The sequence below is a fragment of the Lissotriton vulgaris genome, chromosome 4_1 (assembly GCF_964263255.1).
Source record: "Lissotriton vulgaris chromosome 4_1, aLisVul1.2, whole genome shotgun sequence".
Lineage (NCBI taxonomy): Eukaryota > Metazoa > Chordata > Amphibia > Caudata > Salamandridae > Lissotriton > Lissotriton vulgaris.
The window spans coordinates 995,221,543-995,241,572 of NC_141691.1; the positions used below are offsets into that span (position 1 = coordinate 995,221,543).

Consider the following 20,030-nt stretch of genomic DNA (forward strand, 5'->3'; position numbering starts at 1 on the left):
GAGGGCCACGAGACATAACATCAAACGGGTCCATAATGCCATTTCTGCAGCCCCTACATTAGGCCGTCCAGTTGCCCTGTTGTTATCCGATATTGACAAGGCATTTGACTCATTTATCTGGGTCTATCTTTCCCAGCTGCTTGAGGCAGTCAACTTTAGACCCCGTTTTTTTGGCATATATACTCCTGTTGTATACAAACTTGACGCCATCAGTTCGAATCCTTTCCAATTCAGAGGGGTAATCCCTTTGTGTTCGGGGGCATTTCGAATTGAGAAACTTACTACGTCCTTGCCTCTTTGAAGAACTGCCTGCAGCAACCACCGGCACCGCTGCTCAAGCCACTTCATTCCCGCAGTAGTCCTCCCGCCGCCGCTATCTCCACCAGCGGCCGCCGAGTGGAAGACTACATAACTCAGGGGGCTTAGCGGCAGGAGCCGCCAACGTCAGCTCCCGGCACCGGCAGCGCTATTAATAGAGCGCACTCTCGGTGGAGCGGGTGTAATCCCTTTGTGCTCGGGGGTATTTCGAATTAAGAAACTTACTGCGTCCTTGCCTCTTTGAAGAACTGCCTGCAGCAACCACCGGCACCGCTGCTCAAGCCACTTCATTTCCGCAGTAGTCCTCCGGCCGCCGCTATCTCCATCAGCGGCCGCTGATTGGAGGACTACATTACCCAGGGAGCTTAGCGGCAGGAGCCGCCAATGTCATCTCCCGGCACCGGCGGCGCTATTAATAGAGCGCACTCCCAGCGTCGCGGGACGCCGGGCGAAGCCCGGGCAAAGGGCGGGCCGTTTTGTGTTTTTGGTTTACCTGCATGTTCGGCAGGGTTTGTTCATTCTCATGGAAATGGTTATTGATGCAAATATTGTCCGAATGATCATATGTGTCAATGTAGGGTTTCCGCACGATATATTGCAAAATGACCAAAATAAATTTGTTGTTAAAAAAAAGATATTTTATATTTAAATAATAAATGTGCTAATTTTTTATTATTTTTTTTTTATTATATTTATATTTTTAGCTAGTTGAAATTATGTTATGTCATTTAATACTATTTCCTATGAGGTTTTATTTCTCTACGGCTATGATTTTGGTGCTAGACTTGCCGCTATTTCTTTTTTCGCAGTAGTAACTTACACTCATTAATGCGGCTCTACTTTCTTTTCCAGGGACCGTAGACATGTAACTCTACACTTATGAGTAACTGTACACTCAGGTTTTGTGATTAGCCAAAACTGGTAATGTTACTCAAAAGTGGAAGAGTAATTTAGACATTTAAATTGCTCACAGGTGTAATTTACATTGGCAACAGCTCCATACCTGATTTTGAACTTGGTGCCACAGTTCCAAAGTCAGCCGCTCTGGCCATTAAGCCACGTCTCATTTGATCATAAACAGCGCTTTATTATGTGCTTATGCAGTTTTTAAACGCTTTTGAAAAGAGGAGTTAACTAACCCAGGTTACTGGTACTCAATTGAGCGACATAGGAGTGATGAAAGGCTTATTGTGCCATGTTGGATTCAAATGTGTCAGCAGATAAAGGGGTATTTGTCTTTGTCAAGTGCAGTTATCCAGACAGAAATGCCTAAATTGTTATAATGCACAGAAAAAACACAATGTTCGTGTACCCAGTTTAAATAATACTTTAGCCATGGGAGCTCTTCAGAGCATCGGCTTTCTTTAACTGCTGCAAATGTCATAAGTTCTTAATAAAAAGATACCCTTACATTTCTATGTCTCTGGTTTGTTTTAAATGTGCACAGTGGAGTTCAAAATATAGTTTACAACTGGCCCACAACGTATTGTCTTAACACGGCAGAACTAAACCGGCAGTTGGACAGCAGTAATGCTCTTGGGGACGCGTTTCTGAGACTAACGCGCACCACCGCTGTGAACATGCAACTTGTCCTGAGAGTCAACATTCAAACAACAAAGAAGTAAACAGCCGGTACAATCGCCGGCGCAGCATTTTATGGACCGCACAGTCGCAGTCCATGAGCACCTTTAGAACTTCTGTACAGCGCACAGGATTGGCCGAGGCGCTGACAACGATCCAATCCTAGGTGACTTTACACGTAACAAAACACGCTCAGTCCCATCATGTCTTCATACAAAGGATTGGCTGTCATGCAACCCGGAAGTACTGAAACGGGATCAATGACTGGTGATAACTGATGTTGGGTAGTTTAATAGTTGGGCACTGTACCTGAGCGCTTGTTCTGCGATACGCCTGAATTTCTGACGACCGAACGGGTGAACAGAAAATGGGTATGAAAATGCTGTAGTTAATATTTTGATTTACAGCACCGCATTTATATATTCCACAAAAAAATATGTAATACACACATTTGATATTAAATTAGAAGCAATGCTGCACATACATAAAAAAAATATTATTTTGCCTGCAGCAAGGGAAAATGATCCACAGCTGAGGTACATAGAGTGTGAGCCAATCGGTGTTTAGTAGTCATGGGATTTTCTTTGGTTAGTTATCCTACTGGAACCATTCCTAAACAATGAATTTTAGGTATCTCGGATTTCCTACAGTACAGTGGGTGTCCTTTACATTTTAAAGAGGTGCAGCACCATCGCTGAGATTGCTCAGTGCCTGGTGTGCGCCCATTCAAAACCTTTCAATTAGACTGGCACCCGTTGCCCATGTAGAACATAGATTTAGGCAGGGAGTGGGCAGCTTCAAATAACAACGACATACTATGTTATGGCTACGTCTCAATAGGTCGAAAAACAAAGAATCAAACAGTGGTCTCTGAATGACCGACGCATGATTTTCAGGATGCTGAAATAGAATATTACATAAAAGCACCTGCTACAGAGATCTGTCTGTAACATGCTTGTCACCAACGCCTTAACTCTATATGTTGCATGATTGATGAAAGCTTGTTCTAGTGTGCCCTTCTTAATTTGTACTGCAGTGAATGGAAGATTTGCACTTACCGCCTTCTATGAGAGGGGAGCTTACTTTGCCACTGGCATGATTCACCTATTTTGTGAGGAAGCAAAGCTTGCACTGCGGCTGCCCGATTTGTACATGTCCTGTGATGCGAAAAGCTTTTGCTGCTACTGTCCTAGATGTACAAAAACTCTGAAATAATTAAACTTGCGCTTTTTTTACCCAGGTTGAACATGTTGTATGCATTAAGAAGCAATGTTGCCACTGCTGTTGCACCTGCTTATGAAAAATCAAAGGATATATTTAATTCATGGGCACTTGCAATGTAAAAAGCCCATGAGGCTAAATGAAACCCTGGATATTTCTAAGTTTTTGATGTGAGATGCTGAGACCTGTAGGCTTGAATCAGGTGCCAGACCCAGTAAAGCAGTAAACATCATCAGTTCCATGTTTATCTTCTTGGTCATGTGTACATTTCCAAATTTGCACTTTGCTTGGATTTGACTTTTTCGGTCTTGCCTAGGCAGCGCTTTCACTGTGTCTTTGAAACATGTTGTATTCAGGATATGGGCATTAAGTTCTGCCCATGTTCCGCCCTGTACTTTGGTGGCTCCTTTTAGTGTCTTTAGCAGTTCTTTCTATTACATTGGTTTATTTTTGTAGTAGTCTCTCCTTGTTCCCTATTTAGTACCTCCCACTCTGCTATTGTTCTCTCCTATGAGGACAGCCTCTTTTACATATGCCATTACGCTGTAGCTTTCATGGGAATTACTGAGCACTACTTAGTTAATGTGTTGTTTGTAGTTGCATGAATCAGGCACAATATGCTGTCCTAGGTTTCTGCAACCCTTCATTGTTTGTTTGAACTTGCATTTGGAGGTACCATGGGGCATATTTACAAGTCCCTTGCACCACTTTTGCGTCATTTTTAACATAGGGAAAGTGACGTAAGAGTGGCGCAAAGGGCTTGTAAATAAACCCCCATGTGTTTTTCTGCTTCTGCAATGTGTGCCACTGCAGAGGAGGTAATATTTTTTAAATCTGCTTAAGTGTAGAAGATTTTTTTATTTACACACATTTGTATTAGTGTTATTTTTCTTTTTGTCCATGGGGTCTAAGGGAAAATTTAACGGCACTGAGGAGTGCTATTCTAATATAAATACAGTAAAACGTATTCTAAATCTGGTTCGCTTTTTGTTTTTATTGGCTATATGGTTTTAAATACAAATGTGTTTTATTGATTTTAAGAGCAAAAACAAGCATCGTAGGACAATGGAGAGGCAATAGGCATATTTTGCGAGCGAGACAGACAGACACGTCTTCTCTGTACTTTTGAACAATAGGCGAAGTACTTATGCCAGTGCAAAGGTAAAATGCCAAGGCGACGAATGGTAGGCGTTGTAAAAAGGCAAAACTGTAAAAACAGAACCCAGGAACCCACCACCACCCCCACCTTCCCCCCCACCCCTCCCACTCCAACCAGTGTGCCGTGCCTGAGAGACGTTCGTAGAAACAATCAAGTAAGGGGTATTGAAATGATACATGAGATCACGGAGGGTCATGTGTGGCTTCGGTAAGTTGCAGAATGCGGAGTTATCTGGGGCATGTGATTTCATTGAACTCTTTGGACAGGAGGGATAGCAGCAGGAGCTAGACCTTCTGAAAAGTCGCTGCGGTGTGTGTAAGTGTAGCTTGGATCAGTTCCATCCCCAAAGTGAACCAGAGTTTGTATAGCCATCCCGTGTGTGTAGGCCTGGTGGTCGAGCTGCAGAGTGATAGGACATGTTGCTTAGATGCTTGCATGGCAATCCCCATTTGGCGACCTCGAATAGATTTCAGGGGAAAAGTGAGTGCATTTGGTAGGCCCAAGACGGGGTAGGCTGGAAATCTCGGGACTTCGGTGTCAAAGGTAGAATCAATGTCATCTAGGACTGTCTCCCAATAGACCCGGACCTCACAGCAGTCCTAGAGGAGATGGGTCAAGGTGCCCCGTTCCCCACATCCCCTCCAGCACAATGCACTACGGGTCGGGTTCCCTTTATGGAGCCGGGCCGGAGTGAGATGCCAATACATGGCTAGCTTCTCGCTTCTTCCCTGCCTGCCGTGTTGCGTGTGGTGTGTGAGGCCCTATAATAGATGTAGCTCCATTCTTTGGGTGTCAAAGCCCTGCCAAGTTCCGCTTCCCAGCGTTTCTGACCCGCTGATTTGCCCGGGATGGCTGGGGGTGTGAGCATTTTATAGATGTCCGAGATGAGGTGTCTATCTGAGTCTTTTGTCATCAGCCATTTCTCAAAGGCCGTCATCGGTCGACCAGCTAGAGGGGCAATGACCGGGTTTGTGAGCCAGTGTCGGAGTTGGAAGTATTGGAAAAGGTGAGGATTCGTTATGTCATAGCCCTGCTTGATGTCCGAGAGGGGAAGAAAGCCCCGCAAGTCGAAAAGCTCGCCGGCCGACCGGCACTTGGTGCCGCGCCATTGCGGGAAGGCATGGGGGTCATTGCCTGGTGGGAACTCCGGGTTGTCCAGGATGGAGATAAATGGGGAGGGGAAGGTTGTTAAACCTTTTTTAACGGCGACCGTGTCCCAAACCCGCATAATGGTGCGGGTGATAGGTGATTTCAAGAGGTATCGCGGCCGGTGCTGACAGGGGAGGAAAGGAACCCTCCATAGGGGCGTCTGGGCCAACACCCTATCCTGAAATAGCCACGTTTCTCGGATTCCGGCCTATACCACTCCACCAAATAGCAGAGTTGGGAGGCCTGGAAGTATTGCAGAAGGTTGGGGACTCCGAGACCCCCCTCGTCTATGCTTCGGTATGCCAGCTGTTTCTGTAAGCGTGGCCGCTTCCCTTCCCAGATGAAGTGGTGGAGAGCGGCTTGTAAGTCCGCAAGGATGCCGACGGGGGGCATAACCGGGAGGGTTTGAAAGAGGTAGAGGATCTTTGGTAGAGCTGGCATTTTCACCGCCGCGACACGCCCCAATAGGGAGAGGGGTTGCTTGGACCAGCGCGTAAGGTCGGCCCGAATCTGGATGGTGAGGGTTTTGTAATTGAGAGCTATCGTCGACTCCGTCGAGGAGGTGAGGGTTATGCCCAGGTAAGGGAGTTGTGTGGTCTGCTGTAAGTCGCCCCCGTATGTGAGTGTGTTCCTGCTCGGGTGGGCATTTTTGCCCAGGGACAGTATCAGACATTTCCCTCTATTGATTTGGCTATATGGTTTTAAGGGCAACTTTTAAAGCATGGTGACATGCTGTTACAGTGTTAATACGTAGTGTGACACAGTGTTACAATGTTAATATATGCTTTTTCGTACTTTAACTTCTGCACTCCACCATAAGGTCAGAGTGGTTTTTAACGCTGCTGAACAGCTAAAATGTCTTTATTATATTTTTGTTTAAACTCACCCAGTACAATTATTTTCTTTCCTTAGATTTTGAACTGACATAGATTTTACTTGAGCATGCCACGCTAATTAGCTTTGCCTTTTGCAACTTTTTTAAAACTGTGTTTTTGTAACATTTATTTTCTTACTTTAACAAGTCACGAGTACAATGTACTTTCTTTCCTTAGATTTTGAATGGACACAGCTTTTAATTCACCGTGCCATGCTTTCCCTTATGTACGTTTTTCATGCTGTGTTTAGGTAACATTTAATTTGACTCTTACAAGTATAACTGAATGAATGAATGCTAGTTGTGGAAAACCATTCCCTGCTGGTCATACTTAACATCAAACCAGAATGGCTTTTCCTCTGTGTACTTCTCCAATAAATTTTCTTTTTCTCCAATGGTTTTTCTTTTACAATAATTCACACTTTATCTATGGTTGATCGTCGCATTTAATTAATTGTGATATTTATTTACCATCCATATTCATGATAATTTATAGTATTTCATACTTGATTCAGTAATCACTGCAAAGATACTACCCAATGCATTTCGGGTCAAGATGGACCCTTTGTCAGGGGTCTTCCAATTACAATCTCTAGTGTGTTGTGTGTTAGTTTCTGCCTCTTCCCTACGAAGTGGACAAACAGGTTTGTGCACTTCGTACGGAAGACGAAGAAACTAACACAGGTTCCTGCAATCCTTACGGAAGATGCAGAAACTAACACACTCTGGAGAAAAAGAAAAAATACTGCAGAAGAATATTAGAAGAAACGCATTTGTGGTTTGATGTTAAGTGCGATCAGCAGCCAGGGAGTGGTTTTCCACACCTATCATTCATTCATTCAGTATTAGTTATTGCGCTCTCCTGACACGGCGCACACAAGCTGGATCGCACATTTAAACGAATGAGAAAAGAAGATGGAATCATTTTTGAAAGTGAAGTGCATTTTGGTAAAATTATTTTCTAACAAGTATAACACATACAATTTTGGGCAGATTATGATCTCGTTCGGAAAGAATTCCAACTGAATCTGTCCCGGAATACTTTCCAGACGACTTGGATGAGGTGAGTCCGACTGAGCAAATTGGATGTGTCCGGATGGTTCCAGATACAATTTGGTCGGACTCCCGTGGACTTCAATGGGAGCCTGAGTTCCCTACAAGAACACAGGCTCCCATTGAAGAAAGGGATGGCTGAGGAAAATGGTGCACCCTGTGGCGTGCACCCCATGGTGCCTGACACACTGTGCATGGTTGGAAAGGGGGGGGGGTCCCTTTGTAGTGTAGTTCCTATTTTCCCTATAGGCCCTGCGCATTGGAATAACATAAACAGCAGTGTAGACGTAGGAGTGCGGTCTCCTCGGTCTTTACTGACTATGTTAGACTTAATTGGGTTTGTACCAGCTAGCTCAGAGGTCACTGGAAACTTTCTTGACTGAATAGGAAGTGATCAGCTCCCCTGGCTCAGACAAGAAGGGATTCAGTTTTCCAACAACCGCATTAACATGACAACTTTGCTCCTCAGAATAAGAGTCAATCTCTAGAGTCGTGTGAAACAATAGACAGCTATTTCACCCAGTCAGTTGTGCAGAATTACTTTCACCAGTTATGCAGAGAATAGAGAGACAGGCGTTTTCAATAAAAGGTATTATTTATTGAACAGTCTTTCTTCTCATGCAAGAGAAATGAATTGCCACAATTGCAAGACTTGTTATTATAAAAAGTTCGTGCAGTAAAAGGAGTATTACGAAATAATACTGTAAAAGCATTGATATGGTTTCTTAGCCATACGATAGTTAAAATGAATAAAATATATACATTCATATATACATTTGGCTAACGTACTCAACTGGTGCTTCTAACTACGCCTACCCCGGTGTACCTGACCTAAGCCTAATACTTGGGAGGGAGTAAGTAAGTAGCAGTTTAAGTTAAGTTGGGTTTGCCAAGGGTTTGCTTCAAGAATTCTCTCTAAGGGTTTAGTCAGCACCGTACCTCTGAAATAGAATGTTGGAGGTCTGGTATCTCCTCTCATTCCAGTCACCCGCAAGGGTAGGCTGGAAACGCCGGAGCTGGATTTTCTCGGCAGGAGAAAAGACAGCGTCTTTCTCAGCGCGTCAAGGAGGAGGAAGGGCAGCGTCCGTGGGCTTCTCGCATCTGCTGGGCTCTGCAAGGGACAGCTGTTCTGCTCCTGTATTTACCACCACCATCGCCTTTGCTTAAGGCAACGTTGGTATTATTTATACCTGAAAGGTGCCTTGTTTGACGTAAGTTTTTGGACATAAGACGTCAATAAAGATGTCACTAAGAACTGGTCGTTCTTACAGTGCTCGTTAGAGTTCTATTACTAATCAAAACAAAGCAAGCGGGGCTTTCACAGGTTGCTAGGGGTTTTATCTATTGAAAGAGCTCGGTGTGTTATCTAGGAATCTTAAGGAAGTGGCTTCTGCTGTGTCATGTACTGTAATGAGCTGCAGAGACGAGTTACTGAAATATGGCTCTGATCTTTTATGCCATTATAGGGATACCTATTGATTATAGCCGTATAGGGGCATGAGGTCACAATATTGATCGGGGTCCTAGATAGAACACAACACCCACTCCACAAATTTATGTCCATCAAACTACTAAAAACTAAAGCAATAAGATGCGCGTGTATTCCTACCCACCCCAAAATACATATCGCATTTGAAATGGCGTATTCGAAATACATGAAAATATAGGTACTGTACGTTTTTAAGCATAGTAATCATTCAAAAATTATTGCATATGTAATCAGTTGAACGATTTTGCGAAAAATTACACATGAAATGTCTCTTAATACAGAAAAGAAGGGCGAGACTATTTCATCACATATAAATACAATTGCTGTGAATTGTGCTAGAGGCCGAGGTAAAGTTTTTTGTCTCTAGATCTACTAAAAATAGAAGTTCTGTACTTTATTAATAGTTCTACTTTAAGCAAAAAGTATTTGTGCCAGAAAAAGGTAAATATTTTGAAAAATGTTCAAATAAAAAAAAAAAAAATTCTCGTGATGAACGGGGGAATAGAGTTCCAAACGCTTTTAGTAGTGTTTGTTGATCAAAACTGAAGGCCAAATTCAGAGTTCATGGGAACGCTGTGCGCCGGAATGTTTTTTCCCAAAAATCATTGTTGCTGTTCAGGGGAGAACATCATATCAGACAGGCTCTTAAAGAATAGGTCTACATATTCAGGTGACAGTTCGACCAGGTTCGATAGTGCAGTAACCTGGCAGTTGTGAGAATGATTGCTATCATCGATGTTTGGATCAGCAATGCTCACAGAAGGCCATACCTGGGTGATGCTGCTTTCATTTACCGCTTCACTGCCGCCACCTAGTCATAGTGCAGGAGTCTCAACGAATGCCGTCATCAGGATTGGTAGCCTCTGGGGACAACACGATGCATGAGCCGTTACAGGACTTAGCAAAGTATCGATATCTATTGGTACTGCTGATGGTAGTGCAAGACAGGTGTCTAACACGCATTCTTCTCCTACATACATCGAAGCACAGGCAAGATGCAGGTCTGCCATATAGGTCTGAATGAAAGAAACCAGGTCATGTTCAGATCTCTGAGCCGGGCCAATCCGAGGACTCTAGTTATGCGGTCCCGGTAGCGTACTGCTAGGATCGTTTCTTGCATCCTTGCGGGAGTCATCTCTGTGTTTTGGCTTGCCATATCGGAGCAGGAGGGTCAAAAATAAAATGCCTGCTACAAGTCCCAAAATTAGGGGTATGCCGCCAAAGACTGAATGGACAAAATTGTGAATAATGCCCAGAATTGCTTTGAATGGTGTTAACAGTCCCGGAAAAATCGTCTTAAATACGTTTGAGATACCTACGGCATCTGACATATTTAGGATTTGGCTAAGCATTTCTGTGAAATGCACGGGGCAATTTGTTGATAAAAGGTCATGTATCTCCGATGCTGTCCTTGCAACTTGGAGATCCTACGTCTCTTTTGATGACGTGATGGGCACTGTTGTCTGTAAAAGCACAGACTTAATTCTGCTTAAAGTATCAATTCGTATAGAAGAGACATTCAAAGGAGGCCAAATCGGCGTCTCGGAATCTCCAGGGCCGTTTGGAAACAATGCTTGCATACAGCAAGTGACCATGGAAGTCAAGCTTACGAGATATGCTTTCCCTGGCACCAAGCCACAACAGCTGTGATCCGTTATTAGAATGTAACTCCAGTCAGAAAGTTGCCTAAAGAAGGGCTCTATCTGTGTTGCAGGTGTGACGTGCTGGTGGCATGAAAGGTTGTTTGAAGTCCCTTCACAGGCCCCATGTAAATTAATACCCTGGCACAAAAGTATACCGCTTAGTGAATGTTCGCAATTTTCACCACTAAGAAATACATTTTTGTTGTTGTCACTGTAACATGTGTGTGTATATGGTAATTTCCATGATGACTTAATGTACCCTTTACCCAATCGTTCATACTGGCCAGTCGGTATATACTCAAGGCAATTTTTAAATCGGAAAGTTGTTATCGGAATTGTGATAATCCCATGTATTATCCATTCAATGACAGGTCTTTCTGACATTGTCAATGGTAATCTCTCAAGTTTTTCGATGCTCAGGATTGTATAGTCTGCTACTTTCTGTGCCAAACTGATTTTTTTATCAGTAAGGTTAAAGATGGAAAACAATGACGTTGAGTTGATTAAACACCATGGCACATAGCCTGAACGAAGATTTTGCAGCGTCCAGCCTAACTGTACAATAGAACGTAATTGCGACTGGCCATGTTGTAACATTAGCAAGTCTTTATCTATTATATTGATGGCAGATGATACAATACTGTCCAGTGAATATATTCTGGAGGACAGAGTCATTAACCCATTGACCACAACAGAAAGTGATTTTTCCAAATTAATATGATCAATTTCTCGTATTTTTTCTGCTGTTTCAATTTGTGTTACTTTCCATGCCTCGTTGTATGCCGCATATATACTTGCCGCTATGAAACGTTTCTGACGCTGTTTGCGTGGTCCCATAATGAAATTGCGCAAATCAGCACCATCTTTAACCGCATCGCTGCTGCGGTGATTTTTTCCCTACGCGGCTTTTTCAAAAGCCGCGTTAGATGACGAGCTCAGCTCGTCATCCGCACACGCCCCCGTGGCCGATGACGAGCTGAGCTCGTCATCAGCATCGAAGGGGTTAAGTAAAGATAAGTGTTGCTTAATTTCTGCCAGTGTGGATGATTCTAGCCATTCAAGGCACAGTTTCCCTACACTTTATGTTGTTACTATCCCTGGATGTTGTCTCTGGGAGTAACTAGGGTCTGGTCTGGTCATTTTTAACCCCTGTGTTTTGTTCAGGAATCTATCTTGACAGTTATTCGTGTCAGTAGGCCAGATTAACCACTTTTTCCAATCAGGATGTGTTCTGTTTAGATGTAAAAATTTTGATACTTTGATACGTCTATTTCAATATCTGTGGTTGCATTATCCGGTATTGGCTTTGGAATAGACGGTTTGTTAAGGTCTTTAATCTTAGCTAGGCCAAGACAGGTTGTTTGGTGAATTGTGTCATTTAAGAACATTATTTGTTCTGGGATCATGCATGCTCGAAATAATGCTTCTAGGCCTTGTACCTGCCAATCTTTCTTACCCCAGATGGTTTTTGTTTCAATGTTGTTTTTCCAGAAATCAAAACCAAATGTCATCATTTTTTCATAAAATGCTTCTGAATATATTAATTTAGTATTTGTCAGCATGGTTTTCGTCCCTGTTTTATCCAACAGTTTATAATAAAATGTTTCTACATCACTTGTGTAAAACCCTGAGAAGTATTGGAATTTCTCAAAAACGTTTTTGAACTGCTTTTAGGTGGAGTAGCACAATGTTCCCATTGGTTATATTTAAAAACATTTCTAGGTTGAGCAGATTTAAGTAAATAGTGATCTGCGTAATGTGAGAAACAGTACATTTGTTGATAATTAGATGAACCTTGTAAATCATGTTCTGTAAATTTTGCTGATAACACTAAATCCGACATCATGTTATTTATACTTTCAAAATCCCAATCATCAGAAAATGTACTTGGTTTTACAAAGTCACTTAAAGAAACCTTGAACTGGTGAGGATATTTCAAGATCTCGACCGGGCCATATATTTCATAGTCAGTCTTGTCCCAAACTACCCCGCCGGGTATCGGAATGGCTGTGACATTTACTGATGATAGTCCTCTTTTCTTCACGTGGGATGATTTGTGAGGTTTTAGAACTAAGTTGATGTTCTGACTTGCTGTGTCCATTGAACTGTAATAAATTTTCCTAAAATTAAAACTAGAATTAGGCATAGTAGGCGTATAAGTACCCCTGATATAATCCAATGCTCAATAAACGGTGCATTTAGATATACTTCTTTGATTTGATGAAAGAGTTCTGTTGCTTTTTCTTTAAAAGTCTTTGTTTCTGGTGTCACTTCAGGGTCGCTTTGATCTTCAGAAAAGTTATCGAAATTGATGAAGTAACCAGAGGCAGTTCTGTCAATTGTTGGAATTGTTTTCTCAATTTGTCTTTCATTAGCACATTCTGATGCCACATCATTGTAGACTGGAATTTCATGACTAACTGTTTCAATCTGTGTTTCAAGAGGCACGAGTTCCATGGCATTATTGCATAGTCCTTCTCTGTGTACTGCAGGTTTATCAAATGTGATTAGTCTTTCAGTTTGAACCTCTTGGATTGTTGCAAATTTGGGTATTCTGTTATTTCTTGGGAGTCTACTTGACCTACTGTTGATTATAGGCCACATGCTTGTGGTTTTACCAGGTCGATTGATACAACTCGGTTCTCCTTTTTACCAGCAAGGGGCGGTAGTACTACTGATCTTGTTCCGTTGATTGCTAAGACAGGTACTGCTTTTCTGTAAGAAGGCCCAAATTCCTTCTTCACCACTATTTTTTCTCTGACCAGATCCCCAATCTTAGGAATCCAGACAGGTCTTGCTGGGACAGGTGGTGTGTCTTCAGTGGTAGTTGGCTGTTGCTTTATTTTTATGTTGCGTAAGGATTTTCTTGTTTCATTCAGGTCCTGTAAAACAGCCAAACGAGCTTTGATGTCAAAGTCTTTATTTGTATCTTTTACCACTGAAGCCTGACTATCAAGATCCTGAACATGCATTATATTTCCGAACAATAGTTCGTGCAGGGCTGAAACCTTTTAGAGGATTTCTTGGCAAATTATTAAGACTACATTGTACACTTATTAAATGTTTGACCCACCCATCACCCGAACCTAATACCCTCGCTGTTATAGATTGCTTTATGTCTCGGTTTTTTCTTTCCACTACACTGTTTCCCTCAGGGTGAAATGGACAAGAGAATCGCAACCCAATGCCCATACTGGCCATGGCCTCCTTATAAGCTCGAGAGATGAAAGCAGGACCCCGGTCAGAATGGAACATGGCAATTGCGTATGTGCCGATAAAGACTCTCAGATCTTTTATAACAGTTTTGGCGTCAGCCGAGCCCTGGGGCCACATTTTTAAAGTGAATGTAGTCTTAAACAATTAATAGGACGCTGGATTGCATATAGACAGCATTACGCTACCTACATACCAGGCCCTGGCATTACTCCACTTGATTCGCTGCTGCGATCTCTATTGCAGTCTGGACAGTTCTTTACATATTTATAGTGGTGCAGACTCATCTCCGGCCACCAGTATACTGATTGTAATTCAGTCAGAGATTCCTTCATCTGTTTGTGCCTTGGACCTTCACCCATGTGTGCGTCTGCTATTAATAACTTTCTCCGGTTCGTGTTTGGAATTACCCTATCCCCCACTTCAGGGATTCGAGCAAAAGGAACGGAGTTTGCATCAATTACGTATGCATAATTGAGTGGATAGTTCACGGGTAGTGCTGCACAGTCGCCTTTTTAAGGACGTTTTTACTGCCAGCATGGTTTCCCCGTCTATATATTTTTCTGAACGCTTTTTTGTGGCTACGGAAGCCGGTTTACTTGCTTCCGATGTGGCTGTATTAGCCAATGAATTCCCTGCAACGTGAACGCATCATGTTGATGACTCAGAGTGTGTATCACGTGAGTCTTTTGTAGTTCTTTCTGTAAAAGAACTACTTGCTTCCAAAGCATTTTATGCTTGATTGTGGCACCTTTGTCATCTTTGTAATCATTTTTAACCCAGTTCTGCAAATCATTATTCTAGGATTTGACGCAAAAATGCGAATCGCACACGATTAGTGTCGGGAATTCGCGTTCTGCATTTTCAAGCGCCATCTTTAAAGATCTGATTTCAGCTCGCTGAGCCGAACATTTTCTCAGTGATTCAGTTTTTGTTATTTTCGGTCTGAATTTACCGCAGAGCCAGCTACCTTTAACAATCGCACAGGCTGCATCGTAGGATTTATTTTCTACATTGTAATGCTGTACAAATCTGTCTGTATAGATTATACAGGAGTACTGTTGTAGAGGAAGAATTTCGATTGGCAGAGGATATTCTTTTTCATAATTCAAATCATTCCGTTTTTTCATGTGCGGTGCAAAATAGTATTTCACGTCTTCCGCAGCAAGAGAGTTTTCCCACTGTATCCATTTCGGATCCAGTGACACTGTAGGCAGGTTTACTGGGCGGAATAGTGCCTCGAAGTGGGATTCTGCTGTGAGAACAGTGATCCTTTTGCCTTGTGCTAGTTCTCGTTCTTTAGCTATAGCAGTTTGCACTGCTTTCACAGTATTTTCTGTGAGACTGAATGTTTTTTCTGCTTGTGTGTACAAGTGAGATTTGTAAGCTATTGGTACCGTTTCTCCCTCATTAGAGGTCAGGTACTTGAATCCGCATCTTCCTGGGATGACTCGGATTACAAGGTTGCGTGTATTGTCACGTGTATCTAGTTTTGTTTTTGCTAACATGTCTGTTTGCAGTGATCTCAAAATTTCTGTGTGTTTTTGAGTCCAGTTGATTGGTTTAAAATCAGGTTTAATTAATTCGTAGAGAGGTTTAACCCTCTCCGCATAATTTAGAATGTAAGTTCTTCCAAAATTCAGGAAGCCTAGAATCGATTGTAAGTTCTTCAGCGTTTTTGGTGCTTGGAGTACAGCGCACTTCTCTAAGAAGTTATCCGCCAGGCTTTTTCCTTCACTTGATAATTCGTACCCTAAAAATAGTACTGTTAGATGGGCAATTCGAGACTTTTTAAAGTTGAATTTGTAACCCTCTGCTGTGAAACCAAGTATTAAGGTGTTCACCCTTTTCAAGTGAGTCTCCAAGTCGTCGTCTGTGAGATAGATGTCATTGACATAAGATACTGCCTCATCATCATATATTTGTAGTAACTCTGTTACTCTGGCTGAGAATAGTCCTGGGCTGTTCTTGAATCCCTGTGGGAGCCTACAGAAATTTTTCTGTGACCCCATTATTGAGAAAGCGGTCAAGTACCTGCTTTCTGGTGCAATATTTTGACAAAAGAACCCATTAGATATGTCTAATGTCGTTTTATATTTTTTGCGAACTATGTTATTCATTAGTGCTGCACTGTGCGAGTTCTGTACCGCAAAGGTTTTGCAACATGAGTTAAGGTGTCTGTAGTCCAAGACTAGACGATATGAATCGTCCGGTTTGGAGACAGGAAACAAAGGATTGTTCATTTGAGAGGTGCATGTTTCAATCACCCCCTGGTATTCAAGTTGATCTAAAATCTCCCTGACCTGTTTTTAGGTCTCGCCTGTCGATGCGCATACGCATCGAGCTTGCGAGACTATGGGGGCTTAAACAGTCTTTAACCAACTTGCAAGGAATCGTGGCGATTCCTTGCAGTGCCCGTGAAATTAAGCTCAATGCGCATGCGCATTGACATTAAAAGCGCGTGCACATGCCCCCAGCCGCCTGCCTTGCATGTCTTTCCCCTCAGGCGCACCCCTCCCACACCCCCGCTCCGCCCCCTCCCCTGCCTGCCGTGTCGCATTTCTTCACGGCACCTCCTCTCATCAGTTCCCCAGCAGCATCTTTTCCCCAGCCTGCCGAGAGCAGCTCTTCCTGCTCCGCCCTCTCCCCACTCACTCTCCCCTCACGACGCACCTCCCGATCCGCCCCCTCCCCACTCTCTCTCCCACCACTCTAGCACTGCTTGTCTTCCGTGAAACTGTCTGTTCTGCCTCGAGCGGAAGGAGGCTCAAGACGGAGCTTGCCTCTCAATTCTCCTCCCCCTCCCCACCTGCCAGCAGGGCTTCAAAGGGAGCTTGCAAAGGGAATCCGCATTGAAAGCCCCCTCAGCCACCCACACCAGCAAGCCACACGAAAGTCTTACCAATAACAAGACCTATTGCCCATATCCGACAGCACCTCCCCTCTCTCTCCTTGCAGTATCACAGCTTTCTCTTCTCTTTAACACTTAAACCTTGTCTCGTCTTAAACACTAACCTGCACACATCATTCTCGTCTTAAACCCTAACCTGCACAAATCAAGCCCCCTCAGCCACCCACACCAGCAAGCCACACAAAAGTCTTACCAATAACAAGACCTATTGCCCCCATCTGACAGCACCTCCCCTCTCTCTACCTGCACAAATCAAGCCCCCTCAGCCACCCACACCCAAATCAAGGCCCCTCAGCCACCCACACCAGCAAGCCACACGAAAGTCTTACCAATAACAAGACCTATTTCCCCCATCCGACAGCACCTCCCCTCTCTCTCCTTGCAGTATCACGGCTTTCTCTCCTCTTAAACACTTACAACCTTGTCTCGTTTTAAACTCTAACCTGCACAAATCATTCTCGTCTTAAACCCTAACCTGCACAAATCATTTTTGGGACAATGAAACAGACTTTTGGGTTAACAAAATTCTACAGCCTTCGACATCTGTTCCTCAACCAACAAACGCCAGCACCTCCCCTCTCTCTTCCCGGACACAGCCAGGCTCGCAATTCCACTCCCCCTCCCCAGACGCCAGCACCTCCCCTCTCTGTCCCTCCACACAGCTTCCCGGACACAGCCAGGCTCGCAATTCCACTCCCCCTCCCCAGACGCCAGCACCTCCCCTCTCTGTCCCTGCACACAGCCAGGCTCTCACAACACAATAAACGAAAGACTTGAAAATGAAATCGTCGACAAAAACAAATAATCACAGACGAATTACAAGCTACATCGCCGTATACATTCCCCATTCAGCAGGCCTACTATTTCCCCCCCCCTCCCTCTACAGCGTGCTACGCAAAAATTTGCGATTGTATCTATAGACTTGCACCTAATGTCCCTGCACACAGCTTCCCGGACACAGCCAGGCTCGCAATTCCACTCCCCCTCCCCAGACGCCAGCACCTCCCCTCTCTGTCCCTGCACACAGCCAGGCTCTCACAACACAATAAACGAAAGACTTGAAAATGAAATCGTCGACAAAAACAAATAATCACAGACGAATTACAAGCTACATCGCCGTATACATTCCCCATTCAGCAGGCCTACTATTTCCCCCCCTCCCTCTACAGCGTGCTACGCAAAAATTTGCGATTGTGTCTATAGCCTTGCACCTACAAAACATTTACTATTTTGACATCATTATAAACGAAATAAAAGACACAGACTCACTCCCATTCAGCAGGCCTACTATTTCCCCCCCTCCCTCCCTCTACACAGCGTGACATCATTGGTATTACGTTATTACAACCTTTACAATGCTTTGGAACAATAAATACATGCAAACATTTACAGTAGGTCTGTTGGGTGAGAAGGGAGATTGATTTTTAAGAACGATTCAAACACAGAGCCTCTCTCACATCCACTTCACTAAACAGTCCTCCCAACCCCCCCCTAACCCCCAACAATACGTCGGTCCTGCTCGGACCACTCTTCAATCCCATTTACATAAACACACAGGCCACAGACTCCAAGGCTTTCGTCAACAAAACTACAGGATGCTAGAGTACTTTAAGCGCCGTCGTCAAGATTGTAATCACTTCTCAAGTTGCTTTTGGGATATGCTAATTTTGAACAGCAGGATGCGAGCCGGGTGTTAGCCCGAGAACCACAACAAAACAAAAAAAAAACAACTCCCACTGAAAGAAAATACTAACACTGGAAACGTGATGCTTTTTTAAACAAAACTCCTATAGTTTACATACCATGCCTACTATTTCACAGCCTCCCTCTAGAGCGTGCTATGGAAAATTGGGGGATTGTACGTCTACGCTTGCACAGACTAAAGATTTCCTATGTTGCCTTCATTGGGATAACGTTAGTAGAACAATTCCAATGTTTTGGAACAATATATCCATGCGGAAAATTACGGTATGTATTTGGGAACATAATGGAGATTGATTTTTAGAAACGGAACAAAAACATAGAGCCTGCTGGTTGTGCACATTTACCCGTTAGGCACACACAACAGCTCTGGTGAGTACATGCTTCTACAAATACAAAAACATACACAAATTATTTTAAATGCCAGCAACACGTACACACACAGCAGCATTACGTAACATAAGCTCATACTACTTCCATAAACCACAAACACACAAGTGAAAGCAAGAGCAATTCGCAAGACGGATGGATAGTTTTACTTCAAACATACTGGAGTACAAAATTAATAAAAGCCACAGGCTCACCCCCATTCACTATGCCTACTATTTCACACCCTCTCTCTAGAGCGTGATATGGAAAATAGGGGGATTGTAGGTCTAGCCTTGCACATACTACAGATTTCATAGGTTACCTTCATTGGGATAACGTTATTAGAACAATTCATGTTGCTTTTTACAAACTGAACAAAAACACAGAGCCTGCTGGTTGTGCACATTTAGCCGTTAGGCACACCCAACAGTTCTGGTGAGTACATGCTTCTAAAAAAAAAAACACAAATTATTTAAAATGCCAGCAACACGTACACTCACAGCATCATTACAACAAACAAACATAACACATGCAGTTTATGCACAATTTTACACACGACACACACAACTGCTGCTCTTACTGCATGCCTCAACAACGCACATACAAACAACTGTTAATGCATACTTACAACACGTACACACACAGCAACAAAAATTCCAGGATTTAAAAGTACCCACAGACACATTTAAGGGCCGCATCCGCAGCAATGTTCAGTATTTGCCTAATAAAAATAACGACACAACTTTAAGGGCAAATATTGCATCCAGCCTCTGTCCCATTCAGCACCATACATAAGCTCATACCATTTCGCCACACCTGTCTCTACATTTATGTATTGCCAGACAAATCAGCCACCATCTTTCTCATTCTACAACACGTACACACACACCAACAACAACGATTCCAGGATTTAAAAGTAGCCACACACACATTAAGGGACGCATCCGCAGCAATGTTCTGTATTTTCCTAATAAACATAACGTCACAACTTTGAGCATGAATATTACAAGAGTTCTAGTTTTAAAAGGCCAACTTTGTATACTTGGAAAGATTTATATATGCCATTTTTAAGGGTAACTTGGAGCACACAGTTGAAGTCGAATTACAGTAAGGGAAAAAAATGGCGTTTGCTTTGTCAGTTGAGAGCGAACTCTTAGGTGCGATTAAGGGAGTTGCCCAGGGAAGTCTACTGTCGCGCCAATGGCGAAACTTCATCTGCATACACATTCAAACATTCACACTTCCAAGTCGCGCACATCAGCTAGTGTGACTTTTCCTTGGGGCAAGGGAAGGACTAAAACCTTTGATCCTACAAACGCAACAAAAACACAGAGCCTGCTCGTTGTGCA

General features: G+C 43.3%; 1 protein-coding gene across 1 annotated transcript in view; it reads left to right on the top strand.

Moving 5' to 3' along the window:
• Positions 1–2,142: 2,142 nt before the first annotated feature.
• TBC1D7 (TBC1 domain family member 7) overlaps positions 2,143–20,030 on the top strand; it is a 185,736-nt gene continuing 167,848 nt past the window's right edge. The window contains exon 1 of the mRNA XM_086965258.1: positions 2,143–2,270. The gene's annotated coding sequence lies outside the window, so the exon portion shown is untranslated. The remainder of the gene's footprint in view (positions 2,271–20,030) is intronic.